Raw genomic sequence first — 12905 nt, forward strand, 5'->3', positions numbered from 1 at the left:
CAATGGACCCTTCAAGTTCAGTGGTCTCCTCGTCAGCAGAGCGTGCAGGGACTCCCTTCTGTGGTGGCTTCTTTCTCCGGAGCCCCTAGCAGGAAGACCGCTGCATTTCCCGAGCCACAGTGACCACGGATGCTTCTTGCCTCGGGGCATTCTGGAAAGATTGTCCAAGGCACGTGGAATCCCACAGAGACATCATTGCATATAAATGTCCTGGAAATGAGGGCGGTGCTCCTAGCGTTGCAAGCACTTCACCACGTTCTTCCTACAGGGACTATTGCGATTCAGACAGACAACATGTCCGTAGTCTGGTATATCAACAAGCAGGAGGAACCAGGTCTTATCCCCTTTGTCGAGAGGCCATGATATACTGGGAATGGGCAATTACCACCAATCGCTTTCTGATAACAACGCACATTCCGCGAAGTCCAACATCCTTGCGGACAAGCTCAGTCGCACCATCCTTTCTCCACACGAGTGGTCCCTAAACCTTCAAGTAGCGAAGAAGATTTTTGCCGTTTGGGGCAACCCTGTTGCGATCTTTTGCTTCTCCCTCAAACGCCAAATCGCTCGCTCTACTTCCCAGGAGTTCGAGGATGCTCTGGTGCATGCTTGGCCTCCCGGTCTCCTTTATGCCTACCCTCCACTTCCTCTGATGCAGAGGTTTCTGCAGAAAGCCAACAGTTTGGGGAGCAGAATGATTCTCATTGCCCCATTCTGGCCTCGACAACCTTGGTTTGGTCTCACAAAATCAATCCACCATGGATTCTGGATCCAGATCTCATCTCTCACCCTCTGGGAATGCCAGTTCCCAACCCACGGACCCTGAAGTTGACAGCTTGGCTGCTCCAATTCCAACCTTAATTAGGACTCGGTATCTCTTCACCGGTCAAAGCAATTTTGGTGGCTGCTCATAAACCTTCTACCAGACAGGTTTATCGGAGTAAATGGAAGAGGTTCTCTATATGGGCAGGGCAGAGAACGGTGGATCCTTTTCAGCACCTATCTCTGCGGTGCTAGAATTTCTAACAGACCTCTTTCATCAAGGGGCCAGTTCTTCCACGATTAAAGTACAATTGGCTATATCGCATTATCACATTGGACAGGACACAGCTCCCCTTATGACAGCGAAATTATGCAAATCCTTTCTCAAGGGAGTTTTTATTAAGGCCTCCAGTCAAGGAGGTTGTAGATTTGTCTTTAGTCCTGCAGGCCCTTACTGCTCCTCCCTTCGAGCCTGCAGCTTCTGCTGATTTAAAATTCCTTTCCTGGAAGACTGTCTTTCTGGTAGCTATCACTTCAGCCAGAAGGGTGTCTGAGCTTCAGGCTCTTTGTGTCAAACCGCCTTACCTTTCTTTCTTCCCTGATAGGGTGTGCCTCAGGACCAATCCATCTTTTCTTCCGAAGGTTTCTTCTGAATCCAATATTAACCAGTCAATTCATTTGCCTGTCTTTTTTCCCAAGTATTCAAACAAAGGGGAATACAAATTGCATTCATTGGATGTTCATAGACAATTACGTTTTTATATTAACAGGACAGCTGGCCACAGGAAATCAGATCAGCTGTTCGTCTCCTTTGCTAAATTTGCTCTGGGTAAAGCAGTGTCTAAAGTCACTCTGTCTAAATGGATTGCTAATTGCATATTGCAGGCATATGACACTTCAGGCAGACCTGCTCCTAAGAGGGTTACGGCTCATTCTACTGGCGCAGTTTCTTTTATTTCTCATTACAAGGTGGATGTTGTTTCTAGAGGAAGAGCATCCTTTGGCTCACATCCTTCCATGATGGCGCCCAAGATTCAGGTAGCTAGGGACTCTGTCCCCATCTGAGTAGGTGACTTCCATCCCCTGACCTTTATAGAGCGAGTATTTATGCTGTTTTAGTATACTGTGGTCAGTATTTGAGGCAAACTCAATCTGAGGTCAGGATCCGATACCCACAGGTTGCATCCGAATGAAGTCACCTACTCAGATGGAACGTTATGGTGAGTACATAACTTCTAATTTTCTCAACATGTCATATGCAGATTGGTTCCTTATCCCTATACTTGGTCTTCTGCAGACTGTTGATGAGTGATCTAAGTCTATTGTACTAGTCATCCCAGGATCCTGCTCTGATGGACCACTTTCATATCTAGAAAATAGAGCATCATCCAAATACAAACCTTGCTTGGGACATAAATTGGAAATGTTGGAGGAACAGGTATGTGTCTCGGAGAGCATCGCCTTCTTTGTAACAGGCTTTCCATCCATGTAATGCAGAGGTTTTCCCTGATTCTAATCATGCATAATGTGGACGTGTGCATGGGAAGATAGTTGCAGGGGTAGTCTATTGCATCTGTTTGGAGGGCAGTGGGTTGTAAACAAGTGCCTCTGCCATGTTTACTTGTGTGGGAGAAGATTTAAGTCCTTGGTTGTGCTAATGGTGGAGAAACCAGAAGTCCAGGTTGACTGGGTGTGTAATGGCACAGCTAGCAAGATGGAGATCACCCCCCCCCCCTGCAAAGTATGTACGAATAGGAATGAAATGACAGATCTAACAGACTCTCTCGGTAGGGCAGGGATATATCTGGTTAAAATTCTTTGGTGGTTTGTATGGTATGTTTGTTAGATCCAACCCAAATGTGGATGATGACTATAAGGGAATGATTACACTTTAGATCTTGATGATTTCCCTTTGATAATTAGCTTTGTTAAAAAAATGGTTTTCTTCAAAACTGCTGTCATATGATAGACAAAAGTTAGGGAGCTCCAAACATTATTAACTAGATCCGAGACTAGATTTGTGTTTTGCATTGTGATACCTATACAGTATGATGATGGTTAGAAGGTTGTCCAGTTTTAGTACAGCTAGAGTATAGTAGGGGCAGTTCATTCTGGAGTAAGTATTATGGTTTTCTGAGGTAAAACCAGGTTAAAGGTATCTATAAATTGTGTTAGCTAAGATTTTTGCTCTCTGCACTATCTGTGGAAATACATACCAAATAGATAGCTTCCATCACCGACCCATATGAGACACTGTTGGTCACTTTCATACTTTGTGATGAGGCACCAGAAAATTGCACTGTATGGTTTCTGCCTTTCAACAAGTTTGCTACTCATTTTTCCCACAAGACAGTCAATTTTTTAAGGCATTAAGCTTTTGTTTGATGCATGTATGGGGTATAGTGTTGAAGGCCATGTCCAGGACTAAATATGTAGCGTGCACTGTATGGTAAATGTTTATAGTCAAAATAATCCTTTCAAATAAATTTATCAGATAAAACAGGCAAGTTGGACACCTGATAAAGCCCAACTGTTGATGGGTCAAGTTTAACAAGATTCTTGATAATGACTGCTTATGTCAGTAATCGCAGACCTTTTGGGCCTGGTGTGTCAAAAATTCGGAAAATGCCTATTGTGACTCTGCTGGTGTGTCACCCCCCCCCCCCCAAACAAAAGAGAAACAATTCTTTACATATTCATTTATTTAAAAAAATACAGTCCAGTCATGTGCTGCTATGTATTATAAACGTAAAAGAAAAATCAGTGACTCACAATAGGGAAAACGATATGTGCACTGATAATTAGGCTTAAAATAGTGCATCAAAAATTACCCTACTTTTAATAATAATTTTAAATTGAACTGTAAAAATATGGAATACATTGCATTTGATTTGATTAACATCAAATAATGACTTTTTTCTTGAGTTTTAATAGATAAGTGCAGGGTCACATATTTTTTGTATTTTCATTCATTCAGTTTCTTTGGTAACTCGGGTGTTGGTGAACGCTGGTGTCACCCAAAATATTGTGGGGTGTCACCTTTGACAAGTGTGTCATAGTTTTGCCATCACTGGTTTTAGAGCATGCCCTTGTTTGTGAGCTAGATGTCTGTACCAGAAGCACTAGTTCTCTTTGAGTATGGTGACATTACTCTTCTGCATATTAATATGAGTCACAAAGACATCTCTAGATCAGCAACTGTGCTCAGTGAAATTCCTAATCACCTCAAAAGGGTATTTAGAGTATAGCACAAATCCTGAGCAGACACTATACTTCTTTTGCTCTGAGATTATTTCTGTTGGCAGTGATTGGTACTCAAGCTACCCCCCCAACAATTATGTTGTTCTTCACATAAACATCCAGCTGGAGGTATAGACACATTGTAAAACTGCACCTATGTTGCAGTACAGCTGAATATATATTCTGTACCCACATACCCACCAGTGCAGGTAAATGTTTATTGTGTGGTATGAAATGGAATAATGTGCAAGATCATCTAACACTGATGGTTTCCTTATGTGTTTTGCTTATAGTAATCTTCTACCTCCTACCCGCGGTGGTGGTGCTGCGGTAGCATTGTCGCCTCACAGTAAGATGCTGTCCGGTTCAATTTTCAGCTAGAGTGTCTTCTGCATGGAGACATGCGTGAATGTGCGTACCTTCGTTGAAGGTTGTGCATCAGGGCTGGTAACTCGGCACGTAAAAATCAACTACCAATCATTAGCGGACCGGAGTTCCACTGTGGCGACCCCTAACCGAGAAAAGCAGAAAGACACAACAAAAAAAAATCTTCGACCTCCTATTCTTATTCCTGTGCTGTAAAATGTTCCACTGTACCAACTACAGAGTAGCAAGATCATTATGTAAACCAGCTACACCTAGAACAAACCATTCCGCTCAGCATTAATAGCCTCCAACTACAACATATTAATTATAATTTTAGAATGGCTAGGTATTAACACTGCTAACGGCCTTGCAGAGGCTGCAGGGATTTCAAGAGCCACCACAATATATTATTTCTTTATTTTCTGTAGTAAAATTCTAGAGACAGGTTTGAGTGTACAAGCAAGTACTGCTTGATTTTGGTCAGTGGGGAATTGTACTGAATGCCTTGGCTAAATTAAGGTAGGCAATATACCCTGTTTTGCTGTCAACCTATCATCCATTGCCTTGGTGGCTTCTTGAGGAAGTGCACCTGATTGATTAGTTATGATCGACCCCCCAAAAAAGAAACTGGGTTGGATTCATTGCCTGTAGATTACCTATGCCGCTGAAACATTTAAATGAGAAGTCCTTCCACTGCTTTGCATACGAGACTACATCAGGCTAATGGGTCTGTAGTTTGCAGGGTCCATGAATGGGACTACACTTGTGGAGAGAGATAAGCACCACATTTCTCCATTCACATGACACAAATCTTGAAGGAAAGGCTACCGTTTAAATGCTGACTTAAGTCATACTGATATCTAGTACTTCATGCTATTTAGGACACATCTATATGTATTAGTGGGGTACATTGATATGGTATTCTTGTCCTTGTATAGTGTGTCAAGAAACAAGTCTTCTAGTAATAGTTGGGTGGGGAATAAGTTGGATGGCATTGCCAGAGGGGTGCCTGTGGGAGACTGAAAGAGAAGGATAGAATTGAGATGAATTTGTTAGCCAGTAGATTTGCCATACCTTTCAGCTGTGAGTATGTGGCTGCACTTGAAATTAGCTGTGTGCATATGCTTCCTTTGAGGTTGCAGACAGCCAAGGAAAGCAAATTGGCCTTAGTTTATTGACTTGTCCTCCGAGCTTCTTCTTTAAATTTATATGAAAGATTTTTTTTTTTTTTCCTGTTGGGAGTTGCAATTCCAAATTTTTGCCATAACTTGCTTCCTTTTGTTATACAACCAATTGATACTGGAATTCTACTAGGATGGTTTGATTTCAGTGTTTGTGTTTATTTCTGGAGAACACAGCTGTACAATGCAAATATTAATATAGTTGTACATGTTCTCTGTGAACAATTCTGCATAGTCAGTAATGTGGGCAGGGATTTGAGGGACTTGACAATTTGGCAGGTTATCACTTAATGGTAGATAATTCACCTTGGAATACTTGTAACATATTACAGGGTGAACTATGGTCCCAGGTTTTATTTTTATTTTAAAACAGCCTTATGGTCAAATCTTAGAATAGAGGGCATTACACTAGGGCCGGAGCATTATCCCATATTAGTGGGGACCAGATCCAGCATGTTCACACCCCTAGTGAGCACATGGACTATCTGTTACAAGGTGTTTGTACTGGCAAAATCCAGGAGATGTGCCCATTTGGTGTCATGAATGACTCCCACTTTATGGTGGGATAGTTAAGGTCGCCTATCAGTATGGTATTTTGTTGAATGGTGACCGACTTCAGTATAAAGATGTGCTATGGGATTTCATGGTTATAGGGACTTAAGCTTGCAAGAATATGGGATGTGGAGAAGCTCAAAATCATCTTGTTTAAAATACTTTGAGGCATAATTGTTTTTGATATATATTGAGCCACTTTGATACCTAGTTCCTGAATGTGCAGGAGCTTGCCTAGATGTGTTAAAAGCATTGCAGCCCTGCACTGTCTGGGTAATCTCTGTGGATTTGCTGTATCCAGGACTGTTTGTAAGCTTATGAGAGGTGCCAAAGTCTATGTTCTACAAGGAAACCACTCCAGCACTACTTATTAATGCCCACCCCTCCAGGCATGTCCAAATGTCAGTTCCCTGTGCTTTCTACTGTTAAGCTGGTGAACTTGGGCATCCTGAGGCAATGTAGCAACTGCCTCATGTACACCGACAGCCCTCTCCTCTTACCTCCCAACACTCAGACATGGAGAGATGCACTTATATCCAAACTGGAAACCACACACACTCCAGCCAAGACTGGAATAGCTGGTCAAGAGGAGAAGGTCAACACTTGCACCACACCACATGGAACACACAGCCCTCTAGAACACACCAGCACTGCCTTTACATAAAAACACAAACCACACACACACCTTCGTGGAGGCTGTCAAAAATCTATCCAAACAGCAGAGACGACCGAGGCAGAAATGCACTCGACCACCACAATACAACACTAATCACAAGACACATAACTGTCCTAAACAGTGTGCCACTCAACCAAAGCCCCAAAGGCAAAACATCATGCCCAGCACACTAGTCGGATGTGAGTCGATAGTGAGGCACACTGATGTCCCACTCACTAGGTTAAATAAGGAGAAAGTAACAGTCAGCTGCCTGTCAGGTGCCAGGATCCGCCATATAACACATGCACTCAGGTCCCTCAACAGCAGTTGCAAATATGACTCTGTCATTGTACATGTGGGTGTGAATGACCTGAGAGGTACCTCCCTGGTCTACCATGAAGAGAGACATTGAGGAGCTCTTGATTTATGTAGCCCAGGTGGGTACAACTCTAGCCCTGAGCAGCATCCTGCAATCGCCCAGAATGATACCACAGTACAAGCAGAAAATGATTGATTTCAGCAACTGGCTAAGTTTCTGGTGTCAATCTAAGGGGATCCCGTATCTGTCTGCCTGGGATGACATGATTGACAGACCTTGCTTTGCCAGAGATGGCCTGCATCGGTCACCCCTGGGCTTCCGGATACTGGCCACGGCTCTTGCCACCCCTATAGTGCCTTTTTTAGGTGGTGTTCCAAAGACCAAATTACCACCATAGCAGCTGCAAACAAATGCAATTTAAGGGTCATGCTGCTCAATGCTAGAAGTCTAAATCTCAAAATGCACTCACTTGAAGCACTCCTTAAAATGGGGAACCTAGGCATTTGTGCTGTAACAGAGGCCTGGTTCAAGGCAGCAGAAAGCACCCCTGTACTACCAGGCTATAACTCATTCCACACCTTTCGGCCCCAGAATTTGGACCGAAGCTCCAAAGGTGGTGGTGTTTCCATATTCATAAAGGATGCGCACACCTCCAGACTGGTAGCCCAACATAATGCATCAGAGATACTTCAGGTGCAGCTAACAATTGGGTAAGACAGCGATTCCGGTTGTAGCTTGTTATAGGTCTCGAATCATGTCCCAAGACACTGGCTACACATTCCTAAGCACCCTGGAGAATATTAGGGTCCAACCCAACATATACTGGAAGACTTAAACTACACCTCCATTAACTGGGAAAACTACATATGTACTAATACACTTGCCCAACGTTTCCTGGAATTCATTAATTCCAATGCCATGGACCAGCTAGTTCTTACCCCCACTAGAGGTAGCAACATTCTTGACATGGTCATTGCTAACATGGGTGACTGTTGCTCTACACCCATAGTCAACTCCTCCCTGGTTAGATCCGACCACAAACTAATCACCTTGGAAATCTACACCCCTCCCAACCCCCACAAAGGTTACCACCATGAAAAACTTCTCCAAAGCTAACTTTGGGCTCCTAAAAACAGAGGTGGCAAACTTCACGGCACCCATGCAAATGGAGAATAGTTGCATGACCACTGAATCATATACCAATGTACTGTACAAACACACACACAAATGCATGGATCTCGCCATACCCAATATAACCAAGATGTTGTCCTCCAAAAAAAAGGAAGCCAATCTGATGGTCCCCTGCCATAAACAAACTCTACAACAGGAGGAGGAAACTGATGCAGAATAAGATGAAGTCCCAAGACTGGAAAAACTCCCTTATTAGCCTCAATAAAAAGTTGAGATCCCTCATCAAATCCTCTAAAGCTAGCTATGAAAACAATTGCAGCAGATAGTAAAGACAACCACAAGGCCTTCTACAGTTATGTAAAGAACCTCCACGGCAATACCCAGATTTGCTCTGAGCTACTGCACAATGGTACCTCCTATACCGAGCCAACAGATATTACTGGCAGACAGATTCAGTGCCAACTTTTCCCCTCAAAGGACCAATCACAATACCAGTAGATTGCCAGGCACCCAGTATTACTGCAGCACAGGTTAAAACAGCACTGTTCAAGGCCAAGAATACAGCTTCTATGGGACCTGACAATATCCCTGGCTGTGTTCTGCATGAACTACAGAATGAACTGGCACCTCACCTGTGTGCCCTGTTCAATCACAACCTCACCTCAGGCTTTATCCCTACCGAATGGCGCACTGCTATAGTCATTCCTCTCCACAAAGGAGGAGTGACTACAGCCCCTGGGAACTATCGCCCCATTAGCCTGACAAATCTGATATGCAAAGCTATGGAATGCATCATCATGGACCTAATAAACAAGGATATAGGGACTCTCCAAACTCTGGATCCCACACTGTTTGGTTTTGGGAAGTGTAGATCATGCCTGCTCAACTTGGTTGATTTCTTTGAGTCAGTCACCAGAGGTGTGGATGAAGGCAAGGTGGTTCATAAAACCTACCTTGATCTGACCAAGACTTTTGATACTGTTCCCCACTCAGGAATCATAGAAAAACTAACTAAGCTAGGCATTAACCCCTTTATCACTAGGCGGTTTGCAGACTGGTTCATGGTGTGAAAGTAGTTGACTCCACATCAGACTGCTGACCAGTCATGAGTGGAGTCCCACTGGAATTGGTTCTTGGTCCTCTCCTGTTTGGTATCTATTTCTCAGAAGTCCAGTCCAACACAAAGGGACTCTGGCTGACATCGTTCACAGAAAATTGAAAGTTTGGAGCCATTATTAACTCCCCAAGTGATGTTGACATCCTACCGAAATTCCTCACTGAGACCAACGACTAGTGTCAGAACCATGGCCTTAACCTCAATGCCAAAAAATATGTCGTCATCCCCTTTGGGAGAAACCCGGTACCCATGAAATACCACATCGATGGTAGTCCACTGAACACAGAAGGCATTATAAGAAATCTGGGAACACAGGTTGACAGCAACCTCTCTTTTGACCACCACACTGCCACTGTGGTCAGAAAGTCCTTTTATGTGGCACATCTCATTACTAAGGGTTTTGCATCCAGGAAGAAATAGGTCATTGTCTCACTCTACTCTTCCCTCATTAAACCAATCATCGAGTACAATGCCCCATTTGGCATGTACCTCACTAGACACCTGCAGCAACTGGAGAGGCCACAAAAGTACCTCACAAAGAGGATCCTAGGCATTAAACACTTGTCCTATATGGACAGACAAAAAACTCCAACTATTCTCTGTCTCATATTGCCTACTTAGAGGTGATCTCTGATTGACTTATAAAGCCATGTCTGACCCAGCTGTGTTAGAAATGCTACATCTAAAGAAATCCCAATTCCTCCACACCACATGCTCCAGAGACCTCAACCACATTACCACAATCAACAGAACGTGCTGGAGGGACAGGTTCATAACCCAGAGACTGCCCATGCTATGGAATAGACTTCCCATACATGTCAAACAGAGCACCTCACTGGCCCTCTTCAAGAGAAATCTTGATGAGTGGATGGGAAATAGAAAATTCACCCCGGGATCACTCCAGTGGCTCTACTCGACAGAGGCACTGGAAACTCAGGTCGAGTGGCATGTTGCCAGGGTAATCCTATGGGCTAGGCTTGTAAAGGCTCCAGGGCCATTAGCCTAGTACACATCTATGAACCTATGTCTTGAAAAGTGCACACATATCTGCATTATCTAAGGTAATTACAACTTGGAGGGAGTGTAGATGTTCTTCGTGTTTCACTGTTGCAGTCATTACATTTGGGTAATCTGCTGGCAGGTTGCCCTCAGTCAGCCTGAATAACAATGTTTTGGGTCCTGCGTCGGTTGCTGTCTACTCTTCCATGATGTCAGGGGTATAAAACATGCAGCCAACGCCATTTTATTCAGTCTTTCTTGCCGCGTGGTGCCAGAAGCAGTTCACAAGTGCTGGTCAGCCAACTCCTGAAATTTTCGCATTCGAGTTTCATAACCGAAGTCTTCAAACTAAAGCAAAGTACCCCGTTGGCGAAACTTTTTCTTGCTCCTTACCGATGTCAGTAAAAGTTAATAATTGCATTACTTTTGGGAAGCAAATACCTCATAAGGATTTTCATTTGTACTGTATTCCTTGCCTAGGCCCAGATCATAACGTGCCTTGCTGTCGGTTTTGTGTTAGATTTAACCAACGCACTATTAAGCTTCGGTATATTTTTGCTTCTAAATATTTTGGATCAAGATTTAATTATCCTGAAATGTCATTGGTTAGCAATCCGACTACCGGAGTTCACAAAAAAAGCAAAGAAAAAGACAGACCGTCGAGGTCCAAAACCAATGACGAAGCTTCTCCTAAGCCAGTCGCCAGTACTCAGTGAGGTGCTTTTGCAGCCCCTGATACCCGCTACTTTTGAGTCGCAGGCCTCTACCAAGACCATTCAGAGTCCGGTATGCCGCAAGATTCTCAGAGTATTGAACCTGCGGATGTCTCTCCCTTGGATGGGTCCAGAGCCACTGAGCAGGCACCGGCTTCTGAGGGTGTTTTCAGGCCTCAACATTTTTATATTAAACCGACGTCAGCCTCAAAAACAAGGTCAAAAACATCTATGTCTAAAAAACCGATGCATGAGCCACGTGCTCAGACCCCTATGTCTGAAAAACAGATGATCAAAATGGTTGAGGACTTAATTACCTTGATCAGGGGTTCCCAACCCCCCCCTGCTAAGAGGCCTAGGCAAGGCACTGATTATGAATCTTCAGATCAGGTTTCCATTTCTTCTGATTCCTCTTCTGATCAGGAATTTTCTATTCCACCCTATGAGGATTCTGATGCAGAGGAATCCATCCCATCTGCATCTCCTCCTGAGGATTACTGTTTTGGAGAGACTTTGCGTACTTTAAGGGAACATTTTCACTGGGAGAGTCAGGACTTCTCTGAATCAAAAAAGAGGCTTGGGGACATTGTTGATGATGTGTTTTCGGAATAAAGCATGGCTCCTGATTCCCTTCCTCTGGCTCCTAGTAAGCCAGACAGATATTACAGGGTTCCTGACTCCCACAAATTTCTATTCAAAAATCCTGCTGCTGATCCTGAGACTATTTCACGGGGTCCCAAGGGTGTAAAGGCCTCTACAGCCAAAAATCCTACCCCCTCTGATACAGATTCCAGGGCGCTGGATAGATGGGGAAAGAAGGTTTATACGTCTGCTACCTTGGCAATCAGGGCCTTAAACTGCCAGTTTCATATGCTTAAATATCAACAGCATGTTATGGGCTTACTGAAACAGAAAATGATGTTGATTTCTGATTATGTGGAAAATAAAGAGTTACAGGAATTATTGCATTCAGCAGAACAGGTTGGAAAGCATACTTTGCAATGTGGTTTTGATTCCTTGGAGGCCTCTTGCAGGGCCGCAGTTACTGGATCTGTGATTAGAAGGCATGCTTGGCTCAAGGAGCAAAATCTGCCTGATCATGTTAAAGCTAAATTGTTGGATGTCCCCTTGCAGCATGATACTCTGTTTGGTAATAAGGTAGAAGCGGTTTTAAAGAAAATGGAAGACAAAGCTAAATCTATGCAAACTGTAAAAGATTTCTTTCAAGTGCAGCCTCCCAGGTTCATTAGGCACTGGCCTACTAAAAATTGGTCCTTTCCTGTGTCCAACAGAGCCACTCAAGGCAAATCTAGGCATTCAAAAGGCTCCAGATACCAATCACAGGTTTCTTACAGGTCAAAGCAATGAGGTGCCTCTACCTCCAAATCTGGAGGAAACAAAGCACAACCCTACAGTAAGCAGTCTCAATGACTTACCTCTACCATCACCAAGCACCTATCTTTTGGCAGCCCCCTTGGGGGGAAACTAGCACTTCATGTTCAAAATTGGCAGTTAATTACCCAGGACAAGTGAGGATTAAACATATTATCCCAGGGGTACAGATTTCATTTCCATACTTTTCCAATTCCAAACAGATGGCCAGATCTGCCACAAAATCAGTGGGCAGAGGCTCAGGAACAAGTTATGTTCCTCATGGATATGGGGGCTATTCAACCAGTACCAGAAAAGGAAAAAGGACAAGGTTTTTATTCAAGACTTTTCCTGGTACTCAGAAAAGACAATTCCTGACGTCCAGTACTGGACTTATTGATTTTGAACACGTTCCTGGACATTCCAAAATTCAAAATGCTGACTTTACAACAGCTACTGCATATGCTGGGAAGGAACGCTTGGTTAGTGACTCGACTTA

The sequence above is a fragment of the Protopterus annectens genome, chromosome 13.part0 (genome assembly GCF_019279795.1).
Source record: "Protopterus annectens isolate FY-2018-M chromosome 13.part0, PAN1.0, whole genome shotgun sequence".
NCBI lineage: Eukaryota > Metazoa > Chordata > Ceratodontiformes > Protopteridae > Protopterus > Protopterus annectens.